The 12,500-nt window shown below is 43.9% G+C and overlaps 1 pseudogene; it reads left to right on the forward strand.

Moving 5' to 3' along the window:
* LOC135205969 (alpha-(1,3)-fucosyltransferase C-like) overlaps positions 1–12,500 on the forward strand; it is a 28,811-nt pseudogene that overhangs the window by 1,513 nt on the left and 14,798 nt on the right.

A 12,500-nucleotide genomic window follows, 5' to 3' on the forward strand; every position in this document is an offset into this window, starting at 1 on the left:
TATTATTATTATCATTTATTTTTGCGTTAGGAAGCCTTGGTCTCTTGTTTCAAGGTTCATTTATTCTATGTATACAGTGGGGGTAAACTAGACTTTGTATGGCAACAAGTCTGTTGGTAGGATGTCTTCTTACAAAACTAAGTCACTGAGGCCATTCTAACAATACAAGCTTCCATAAAATAGAATGCCCATGTGTAAAAGATTAAAAGTTGCTACAAGAGTAATTGAATAATCATTTATACAAAGTAACAAACGAGTTAATAAATGCCCCTATAAGCAACAATAAAATCCAAAGAGGCATGGAATATTAGTCCAGTCTCATCAATAGGCAATTGCGGCAAAAGAAATGCAAAGTTTCTGATATGGGCCAAGTGAAAGTTTGAAGTATTCTGCAAATTGAAGAATTAGTGGGAATACTATATAAGTATAAAGAATCCTTTACTTTTCTCGCTCAACAGGCTTGGGGTTGATTTGACTAAGAACTCGTCTCAGATTTCAAACTATGAAACAATATACGGTGAGTATGATGGTTACGATAATAAATATCACATATTTCTTATTGAAGTCTTCCGTGAATGTGGAACACTAGTTACTTGCTATAAGAAAAATAATACAATGGAAGACCTACCACTGACATTTCTCTCTCTCTCTCTCTCTCTCTCTCTCTCTCTCTCTCTCTCTCTCTCTCTCTCTCTCTCGTTATATCAAAATTTTTTAAGTTATCTGTTCTTTCTTACAGAAACTTTTTGTGGTTGTGGCGTTCACTGGAATATTTTTGGTATTGCTATTGCTATACATAGACGAGACCAGATCACTTGCAGCATCGACCAGATTATTTTTGTAAGTTCAAAGTTTTTTTTGTTATCTATATTATTGAAGGCAATGGAAATCAACACATTATCACGCGTGCAACAGAAATGAATTTCTATCTTACATCGAGATAAAACGTTCGTACGGCTCGCGAGAGCGCTACGTGCGTTCGGTCATAGAGTCGCTTGAGTTCATTCAGGTCGGGAAGTCGAGCAGAACCTACTGATATGCGAAGTGTGTAGTCAGTCTGTATAAGTAAAACCTTAGGTGCAGCAGCCTTCAGGTATTGACTCTTGTCTCAGTATCTTTTGCAACTTTTTTGGTTCACTTTACTCGCAATCAATGTAGCTTCTGTGCGTCAGTCTCCATCGGGAATAGTTACAGTATAAATGATCTAAGGCTAAGCGAAACTCGTGATCTATCAAAGTTAACGTGACTAAAAAATAATGAAAGAAGGTTAGGTCATGACTGTCCTTACTACTAGCAAATAAGTAAACGGAAAATTGAATATCTTTTCATATGAAATATCCTAATAAAATGTCAAAATCTGTTATGACCGGAGTCATAGCTATCTGTCAAAAAAACTTCCCTTTTCACGTGACCAGAAATACATCTGAAGAAAAAACAAATGACACATCTCTTAGAAATAATAATAATAAAAAAAACAGCTGCATATATGGTAAAAAAAAATGTAAAAGCCAAAGCAAAACGAAAAAGAGGAGAACTCGTCTCTCAATCACTCACAGATATGTTTGGCTTTCAGACAGCGTATATGGAAATTGTTCAGTAAAAAGATGGAAATGATAGTGTCCCATCATTCAAACACCAAGAGATCTTACCTTTACTTGCAAATTCCGCGCCTTGACAGGCAGACTTCTCGCTAACATAGTTTACTGCCAGAATAATCTACTTTTGCTGGGCACCTCATTATATTGCGTCCTAATGACCTCTTTGGATACTAATACATATGTATGTACTCATAGTTCTACGTAGAATCTTCTTTTGCCACTCCCTTATGACATAGAAATCACATGACACGATCCCGGCTCAGCTGGCGCATCCACGTATGTACGGACTTGTGTTTATCGCACCCGGACTTTGCTTAAATACACCATGACTGTCGGAGCATTTCATCAGGTCGAAGTGACTTACTTTCAGTGCTCCCTATAATACATATATACTAATTGTCGTATAGGAGCTGTCAACGAGTTACAATATTCCTACTTTCTGACACTTACAAAATAGCAAACATTGAATGACGGAGAATTTTAGTTGAATGGATAATATAAGAATCTCATTTTTTTCTGCCACAGTAATAATGCAACTGAGAATGGATCAGCGGTTTCCTTCAAATTGTTCCCGGACTTACTATTAGAGCGACTCATGAATGGATATTTCAAATGGAATACGACGAATCGTGAGACTTCCAGCGGGACAGAGAGTCACTTGATTCCTCTGAGAGGGATTGGTGATTCATTTTTACCATTTGAGGAAATAAACACATCGAACTTTGAAAAGGCACCACCACAAGTTTTGCTGGATAAGAAGATGACTAAGGATTCTTTAGAAAAGGGAAAAACTCCTCTTAAGAAAATACTCTTTTGGAATGACGTGAGTGCATTCGTTCATCTTTTTAAAGAAAACTGTTTACAACGTATTTTCATTTACTGATGAAGTATGTGATATAGTTCTTGATAATATTCTTTGTTTATGAGGGTAATTTGTTAAAATGTTTCTGTTCATACCTTTTTGTGGTAAAATTCGTATTTGTTCCTACACGATATACAAACCCTCGACCCTTTACAATAGGAATATGCTTAAGGCGAAGCCGGACGGGGCGCTGAATTCTTAACAAGGTCCGGTCGTTGGTAGTCCCTCCGACCGGACGTAGACATTCCAATTTGCTTTTGGCTGCCGTCGTGAGTAGACGTGTCTCCATCGCTCTCTGCATGACTGTTTGATGCTATTTTCTTCTAATCCCGGTGGGATTTTCTTTGTTGTTTATTATTGTGGATTATTATTGTTGTTGCGATAATGTGTTTGTGATATACTGAAGGCAAATCCATGAATTGCAACTGCCTTATACGTTTTCGTTGTTGTGATATTGCGTTACGATAACTAATCATGCATTCTGTATAACCTTGTACCTGTCCCCCCCCACCCCAACCCCAATGGGGGTACGAGATGCGGCATGACCGTGTCTTTTCTTGTGTTTTATCTATCTTTACGCCCTCGCCTGTCGTTACCGGGAGAGTAAATGTACTCTTTTGTTAATGGGGTAAGTACAAAGTACATGGATGTTTTAACTCACGCCCTTGGTCATCGTCGCCGGGAGCGTGTGTGTGATTTTTGTTTAGCATAATATGATTACTTTCAGACTTGTATTTGGTATGCATGCAGTGAGTGAATTTCTATTAAAGGAAAAGACCGTTTGGAGGATAGAACCCGGTCCTGAAGCGCTGCTCTTCCCCCTTCTTGGTCTTCCCTGGGACTCGTGACAGTGTGGCAGCGCAGATCGCGTCAACTAGATCCTGGTCGATTGCCTCGCCTCACCCATTGGGTTCCTGCCATACTGCCAGGTGTGTAATTGCAGGACCAGCATCATCCAGCTCGGCTTCTGTTCCCTGACCAGCTCCCACTCACGGACCTGTTCCTGGCATTGCTGCTGCTCCAGCCTCCGGGCTAGAGGACGGCTCTGACTAAAATCCCGCAGAGGCTGTCGAGGATGGGGTCGAAGACGGAGGCGACGACGCCTTTCTGGATCTCCTCTTCATCTGTTTCCTCATCGTCATCTGCCTTCTCCTCTCCCTCCCCTTCATAGGTGGGAGACTGAGAAGCGGATGATAGCCTTCATGAGCCTTCGTGGGGCCGGCATTCATCGTCGGCTTTCCAACTCCCTTGGACGCGGGAACCGAGACTGCCTCTAGGAGCACGAAACTTAGGAGCCTTCCCCCGAGAGGTCTTCTGTGAGACTTCGAGGGGTCTGCTTTCCTACTTCGGGAGGAAAGCAGCTGGCTTGGTCGTCGGCTCTACCACTCCCTTGGGAGCAGGAACCAAGACTCTGCCCCTAGGGGCACAAGACTCGGGAGCCTTCACCTGAAAGGTGTCGTGCGTGATTTTGAGGGGTCTGCATTCCTCCTATGGGATGAAAGCAGCTGGCTCTGTCGTCGGCTCTACCACTCCCTTGGAAGCGGAAACCGATACTCTGCCTCTAGGGTCACAAGACTCAGGTGCCTTCCCCCTAGAGGTCTTGTGCGAGACTTTGAGGGGTCTGCATTCCTCCTTCGGGAGGAAAGCAGCTGGCTCGGTCATCAGCTCTCCCACTCCCTTGGGAGCGTGAACTGAGACTTTGCCTCTAGGGGCACGAGACTTGGGTGCCTCCCCCAAGAGGTTTCGTGCGAGCTTTGATGGGCATACATTCCTCCTTAGGGAGGAAAGCAGCTGGCTCGGTCATCAACTCTCCCACTCCCTTGGGAGTGTGAACCGGGACTCAGCCTCTAGGAGCATGAGACTCAGGTGCCTTCCCCCAAGAGGTCTCGTACAAGACTTCGAGGGGTCTGAATTCCTCCTTAGGGAGGAAAGCAGCTGGCTCGCTCATCAGCTCTCCCACTCCTTTGGGAGCGTGAACTGAGACTCTGCCTCTAGGGGCATGAGACTCAGGGGTCTTCCCCCAAGAGGTCTCGTACAAGACTTCGAGGGGTCTGAATTCCTCCTTAGGGAGGAAAGCAGCTGGCTCGCTCATCAGCTCTCCCACTCCTTTGGGAGCGTGAACCGAGACTCTGCCTCTAGGGTCACGAGACTCAGGTGCCTTCCCCCTAGAGGTCTTGTGCGAGACTTTGAGGGGTCTGCATTCCTCCTTCGGGAGGTAAGCATCTGGCTGTGTCGTCGGCTTTCCCACTCCCTTGGGAGCGGGAACCGAGACACTGCCTTTAGGGTCATGACACTCGGGTGCCTTCCCGCGACAGTCTTGTGCGAGACTTCGAGATGTCTGCATTCCTCCTTCGGGAGGAAAGCACCTGGCTCTGTCGCCAGCTTTCCCACTTCCTTGGGAGCAGGAACCGAGACACTGCCTTTAGGGTCACGAGACTCAGGTGCCTTCCCCCTAGGTCTCGTGCGAGACTTCAAGGGGTCTGCATTCCTCCTTTGGGAGGAAAGCAGCTTGCTCAGTCGTCGGCTCTCCAACTCCCTTGGGAGCGGAAACTGAAACTCTGCCTCTAGGAGCACAAGACTCAGGACCCTTCCCATGAGAGATCTGAGGCGAGACTTCGAGGGGTCTGCATTCCTCCTTCGGGAGGAAAGCAGCTGGCTCTCCTCAGGAGCGGGAACGGAGACTTAGGAGCCTTCCCCCTAGAGGTCTCGTGCGAGACTTCTAGGGGTCTGGATTTCTCCTTTGGGAGGAAAGCAGCTGGCTCGTATGAAATCGGCACCTACCAGCGCTGCTACCATACAGCGTGGGGAGAAGACCATGTTCTTCTCAGGAGCTCGTATCACCTATACGATTGCGCTCTCCTGAACTCACGCACTTGTCGCCACCATAAATTTGTGCAAGGGCTTAGCTCTCTCCCCAGGCAGCAGAACTGCAAATGGGAGAGAAGGTATATGATTCAACTCTCGAATTCTTTTATCACCATTGTCATTGTCTTCACCTGCCTCCTCTTCCCCTTTTCCTCCGAAGGTCGCACGACCTAAGAAGGAGAAGATCATCTCTCCCCCCTCCTAAGAAGTCTCATGCCAAAACTTCTAAGGGTCTGCACTCCTCCTCCAGGAAGAAGGCAGTTGGCTCTCTCGTTGGATCTCCCTCTCCTTTGGGAAAGGGAACTGAGGCTCTGCCTGCTGAGGCCAGAACCTCGGCAGCCTCTGGAGAACGAACTACTGTTCGCACTCCAAGTCCGAGTTCTGATAGTGATGCCGAAGGAACCAGAGCCGTGTCGGTGTCTCGTTAGCGAGTAACTCCGAGTGTGCTGCCTTCCAAAGGGGGGAGAGAAGAGACCAAGCTGCGGCTCAAACCCTCCTGCAAAGACCAAGACTGGTTCTTCGTCAGGAACCATGACCGTTGTGCCTCCCATGTCTGAAGGAGCAACGGAAGAGAAGGACAAGTGGTCCCCTGTTCAGTCCTCTTCATCAGGGGCTTTGGCCCTGAAGAGCACTGGGACGTGTCTGAGGGGATGCATGTTCTCTTCTCAGCAGGTGGGGAACTGGGTCTCTGTGAGCACCAGCGCTGCTCGGGAGAAGACTACGTTTCCCACCAGCACTGCTGTTGGTACTGCTACCAGCGCTGCTGTCAGTCCTGCTACCAGCACTGCTGTCAATCTTGCTACCATAGCTGCTGCCAGTTCTGCTACCAGCGCTGTTACCAGCACTGCTTCAGAGCGAAGAGAAGAGTTGCAGTCTCCTCAGGAGTCTGCATCATTGGTACGTTCACGGTCTCCTAGACCCACGTCCTTGTCACTACCGCGGGTTGGTACAAGGTATGGCTCACCCTACCCGGCAATACAACTGCTAGGAGGAGTCTTAGGACCCCAACAATCGTACGCCAAAGTCATTGAGCATGGATCGCAGGGGTCTGGCTTGGTTCCTCCTGTTGGAAGAGGAGATCGGGAAGACCGATCCCTAGAGGAACTTGGGCCTTTACCAAGTGATTCGGACACCCCCGAAATGCAGAGGATGTTTGCAGAGATCATTGCACTGATCCATCAGCACAATGATCTTGCAGAAGCAGCCATGACATCCTCTTCAGGAGATTGTCCCTCCTGCCTTGAATCTTTTGGGGTCTGTGAGTCGGTACATGATCTACCTGGATGGGAAGCAGCGCTGCTGACTGCAGGAGCCCAGCGCTACTGCAAGTCCTTCTTCCAGTCCTGCTAACACGCGGTCCTGTAGAAGCCCCCGTCGACAGCCAGGTAACCGGGACCCAGTTTCCCTGGGTCCAGGTGTGTCTTTACATACCTGACGAGCTAGAGAATCTCTCTCAACAGGAAATAGCGACACTTCAGGCAGTCTCCGACCTAGACTTGTGATTCGTCACAAGTGACTAGAGTTGTTGCTTCCTTTTCGGTAATTGTCCTGGAGGAAAACTCAGCGTTCGGGAGTCTATACCTGTCCGGAGGTGGGACTCTCCTACCTGGCTTCAGCCTACTGCCTAGATTCTTGCTCTCATCGGCCTTCCGACTTCTCCGGAAGTAGGAACCGAGTTTCTCTTCTCTCCTTAGCGATCGGGATCTTGGGGCAGAGATGCCTCTGGAGCCCGAACCAAGGTTCGTTCTCCAATCTCTGTTCCCATGGGCTCTGCTCAAGGGATGGAGACCGTGTTGGAATCTCGTTCATGAGAATCTCCAAATGTACAATCTCCTAAGGGAGGACATACATCCACAGCCAATGAGGGATTCTGTCCTTTCCATGCCAGTGACATGGGGATAGAGCAGGGGAATCGAACTTAAAGAGGGTAGACATGAGATCATGGCTCATTCCCCCTGACAACAGCACTGTTAGAGGGAATGAAAGCATTCGATGCCCCTCTCTCATTCCTTCTACTTCTCACACAACACACCGGGTTGGGCTCTCGACCGCTTCACAGGTGTCACGAGTGTTCGACCTGGTCTCAGCTTTAGCACATTTGCATGGGATATGTCTTTGAGGTATCCCAACGTTTACTTGGTCCAAGTGAACTCCCGTTCATGGTTTTTCACCGGACGGAAATCGACTCCTTGAGTGCCTCTGGGATCTGAAGATCCTGATAACTGTGAGAGGTTCGATTTCAAGCTCAAGCAGAGGACTTGCTACTACCTGCAGGCAAGTACATGAGTCCTACTCGAACTCTAGTACCAGCATGTTCCGGTAGACAGTAAGATGGTTCCAGTCTCGACAGGAATGATCTGTTTGGCTATGTCTCATCGTCAGGCTTCGACTGCTGCCCCTGGAGAGTCGGAGGCATAGACCAAGGAAGAGACACAAACCGAGAAAAGTTGCAGAAGTACAGGAACTTCAAGATGAACACCTTTTCATCAGCGTCCTGAAACTCAACGTTGCCTTCCTGGTTCTACAAGAGTTTCGGGACATGGGGATGAGACACTCTGTAGCGTTGATGATCAACACTACAATAGTGGCACACGTCAATAAGAGAAAGACTTGCCTCTCCCGAGGTTCTCCTTGACAGTGCAGGTGATTGAGTGAGCAACAGCACACTCGATTGGGCACTTAACCAGTTGCATTCCAGACAAGAGGAATGTAATGGTAGACAAGCTTAGTCTTCAGTATCTGATGACTTCAAGATGACAATGGCACACTTACCTTACGTTCCATAGAACATGTCGGTTCGGGATGTTACCCACAGGCCCCTGGACACTTTTCCTTGGGACCAGTGGTGGCTACTCGATAAGTAGTGTATCTTACCCATCTCGCCTTGTATGGTATAACTGAGCTGATTAGGGAGTGACTGGTTCCCCCTTTCCTCTCTTTCATCCTACTCTCTCCCTTTGGGGGGGATAGTATATGGACCGTCACATGCTGAACCGAGTGATTGGTGCAGGTATGACACTCCTTAGTAACCTACCTATTTTCTTGATTAGTTCATAGGAGTAACTCCCACCCATTCCCTTCACAAGGCAGGGAAGAGGCATCTGGACATAAGACAAACTCATAACTGGCATTTGCCTTAGTCTCCGACATATGGTTCTTAGCTTTCTCTTACGGGGGACACGTAGTCTCTCCCTTATGAGTAAGCCCAGAAGACTGACTATGATCTTGCAGTTCTTAACTCTGATCAGTAGTCAGTGGCTGGATTCCCTTCCTAGATCTTATGACCAGGAAGGAAATCGCAGGTAGGCGGAACCTCCAGTCAGTTCACTGGAGATCACTCAGACCCCACCCTCCTATCAGTGAGTCTTCCTATTGTAAAGGACCGAGGGTTTGTATATCATGTAGGAACAAATCACAATTTTTGAAAGTAAATTGTATTTTTCCTAACCATATAAACCTGAGGTCCTTTACACTAACTGCCCACCTCATGCCACCCCTCAGTCTGCTACCTGGGCTAGAGCAAATTGGAATGTCTACGTCCGGTCGGAGGGACTACCAATGACCGGACAGGCAGGTAACTACCTAACTGCCTTGTTAAGAATTCAGCGGCCAGTCCAGCTTCGCCTTAAGCATATTCCTATTGTAAAGGACCACAGGTTTGTGTAGTTAGAAAAAATAAAATTTTCTTTCAAAAATTGTGATATTATTCTTAGTCTGAGAGTCATTGCTCTTTTGCATTGTTGACTAATTTTTTAGTCCATGCATGATTCTTTTTTTTAATTCATTGTCTCAAAATCGGATTTTCTCCAGCAGTCTTTATACATGCCGTGGCATGGCCGTCATCATCCAGCCTCTCATATACTGATCAGTTATCTGTGCTCATTTTTAACACGGTAACAGGTTTTTGGTGACAAATCCTTCTTCTTTGGTTATGGCCACGAAGCTTTCACAATGGCAAAATGTCCTGTCAGTTCGTGCTTCGCGACAGCGGACCGAAACTTGTTTTCCCCGGAGGAGGTTGATGCAGTGATCTGGCACGTCAGGTCAAAGGACAAGTCTTTCCCTTTGAAGAGGTAGGAGTCATTGAGGAAGTCTTGGATTTCATTTTTTTTAGCCATCATCAGTAGTGTATGGAAAGCCTTTTCAGTTCAATTTTAGTTTCACTATCAGCCATTTATTAAAAATCCTGTTCCTTCATGTTTTCAGTGTTATTAATAATCGTATATCGTGAACAAATTTACTTCAGGCTTTCATTTTTAGTTATTCATTATCATCGAAACATGTGCAATCACTATCACTCCTTGTTTTATTCAATCAGCCATTATGAGTAGCATGTGAAACGCAATTTCATTTCATATGTTAGTTTTTCAGTCTTTTATCCTCAAGAAGAAAATATAAAACGTGTATTCAAAGCCATTTTGAGGCAGTGAAATTGTCAACAGAGTATAAGTTTCATGGTTATTAAGAAAAATCGAAATGGGAGACGTGAATGATTCCCGTTCTTCCAGGACAACATCACGCGTAGATGGCAGGATTTTGCACTTTAACTTCCCTCTTCACTTTGCCAGCCAAGCAAATTATAATGGTTTACTTTGGCTTACTGTTGACCAATTGGTCGACTGGTTTTAGTCTAGCGTTTCATAAAAGGAAGCTTTTTTTATATTCTTGGTAATAAATTATCAAAAGCAAACACTAATTGTGGAGACGCTCAATGTTTTAGACCGAAACACTTGTGAAAGGACAAAGGCTTGGCGGGTGGAAGGGAGATGTTGCCCTAGAATTAATTAGTTTTTGTTACACCTAAAAACAGTATATGCACGAAATGTTCAATATGTTTTGGAAACTAAAAATCCCTACATACATACATTACATACCCCACTGGCAGAGGTGAGCAACCTTCTAAGCATTAGGAGCAACCTATAGTTTGTTTTTCAAGAGGAGAGCAACAAACATTCATTTTTCGTAATCATTTTTAAATAGTAAATCAATATAGTTTTTTATATTGCATTATGTTATAACTGAACCTTTTAAGTACCGAGCGTTGGAATTTAGGATTAATATGAATTTTGATATCAGATGTCATATTTTGTGTTGTCGAAAACCTGTAAATGTAAAGGAGGAACACATTTCTTTGTAAGTTTCTTTTTTCCTATTTTCTTAAGAGACCTAATAGAAGCAAATCTATTTCCATTTGCTCAGAATGAAGTACAGTAAGATTATGGTGCATGACAATGTCATTCTAGATACTGGTAAGGCGCCCTAAAGGCGATAACTCGCGAAGTTTCATGGTAAACCATCAGAGGGTTAACTGGGTATCTCGGAAATCTCTGCTACATAAACGTTACCGTTAATTACATTTCAAATAGTCTTCCAGTATCAAGCTGCTAATAATATGACAAATGATACCATGCGAAATTTTTCTGTATAGCGGAGGTGAGAAGACATGGTTTAGTATTCGAGAAAACTATCGAATTTAGTGCTGAAACCATCTGTTTTGAGAACATTGTAATGCAATAATTAAAACATTATTTAAATGTGAATTTATAATATTTCAAAAATTAATCTTGTATGGGATGAAAATGAAAGAAGCGAGGTTTTATTGGGATAAAATCTCCGTAATATTTTTTCTTTGAGAACAGGTCACCGCATACTAGATACGTATTTTGGCTTCTAGAATCGCCGATGCATGTGTACACTAACCTCAAAAACTACGAAAATGTCTTCAATTGGACCTTCACTTACAGGCTAGACTCGGATTTTCCCAGTCCGTAAGTTTAAAGCATTTGAAACAACCGCATGATTTTAGTTTGTAAGTAAATTTACCCACTGACTCTGGAATACTGCTTTCCCTCAACTTACTATCATGTCTCTCTCTCTCTCTCTCTCTCTCTCACTCTCTCTCTCTCTCTCTCTCTCTCAACTTTATACTCAACTGATATTCCTTCATAAGTTCAGGTTAGTCTTTCTTTCTCTCACACTGTCTAAATATTTTACTCCAACATACTGCGTCATACTGGTTCAGATTAATCTTGCTTTGTTCAGAGCGCATAGTTTTCGACATTATCGGAAATATTAACTGCATCGAACGAGGAGAGTGAACCCTGGCTCTGATGTCAAATCACATTTAATCCACAACAAGTTGGGATACTTCGAATCGCTTTCATTAGTAGCGTCACGGATATCACTTTTAATAGCTAAGTAATTCGGTCGAAATAGGCAGCTATAAAGAAGTCTCCTGATAATACCAAAAGATGTGTATAGCAGATCCCATTTAAGTTATGTAATAAATTATAAATTAGTCAGCCTGGAAATTTATTCAGAAAGATTACTGAACAGCTTATGTTAGTTTATGTTCGGAGCACAGATATTTCATGAACATCGTGATTCAATTATTTAACAAAAATCTAAATTGCATATCCAGCGTTAGTAGATATCACAAAATCTCCTGGGTTAATCACCCGGGTTAACAGTTTAAATTCCAAAGGCATACAGGTTTGAATAAAAGTAGCAATGTTATGAATTGATTAGCACATGCGGACAAGTATTTTTCTGTTTATAAATATAAAATTTAAAAAGATTATTTATAATATAAAAAGTTCAACATATTTAACGTTAAGTTTGCTAACAATTTCATTTATAAGGTTCTAGTACTATTCCATAAGAAATTTTTAATATTTATCACATGCTCCGAAAAATGATCGACAGTTTTGCATAAACACAGTAAAATAAAAAGTAACTAAAGTGAGATTACTTGGCCCTACTGAATTTTCTTGATGTTTAGAAGTAATCTTAAACTTTTTTTTCCATTTTAATGATCCACGGATTATTGTGACTCTTCGTTTTTCTTAGGTCTTATCTGAAGGCTCAAACATGACAGAGATATTCGAAAACATAAAGCATACCCCAGATTAGCTGTAAGTTCCACAATATCATAACGCTCAGAGAATAAGGAACCTTTACTTTTTTTATTGAATAATCCGACATTTATTTTATTGCTTCTGAGAGACAAATTACAGTACATCAGTGCACAAAAGCCAAGAACTGAATAACAGTTTATATCTAGCCAAAATCACCAAATTCAATCACTTAGTGTTTCCTTCTACCTATAGGTCATTCTTTCCTTAACGCTGATAGGATCACCATATAGTTTTCTCAATTGTATCACCCATGTCTTT

Source organism: Macrobrachium nipponense, chromosome 29 (assembly GCF_015104395.2).
Source record: "Macrobrachium nipponense isolate FS-2020 chromosome 29, ASM1510439v2, whole genome shotgun sequence".
Classification (NCBI taxonomy): domain Eukaryota; kingdom Metazoa; phylum Arthropoda; class Malacostraca; order Decapoda; family Palaemonidae; genus Macrobrachium; species Macrobrachium nipponense.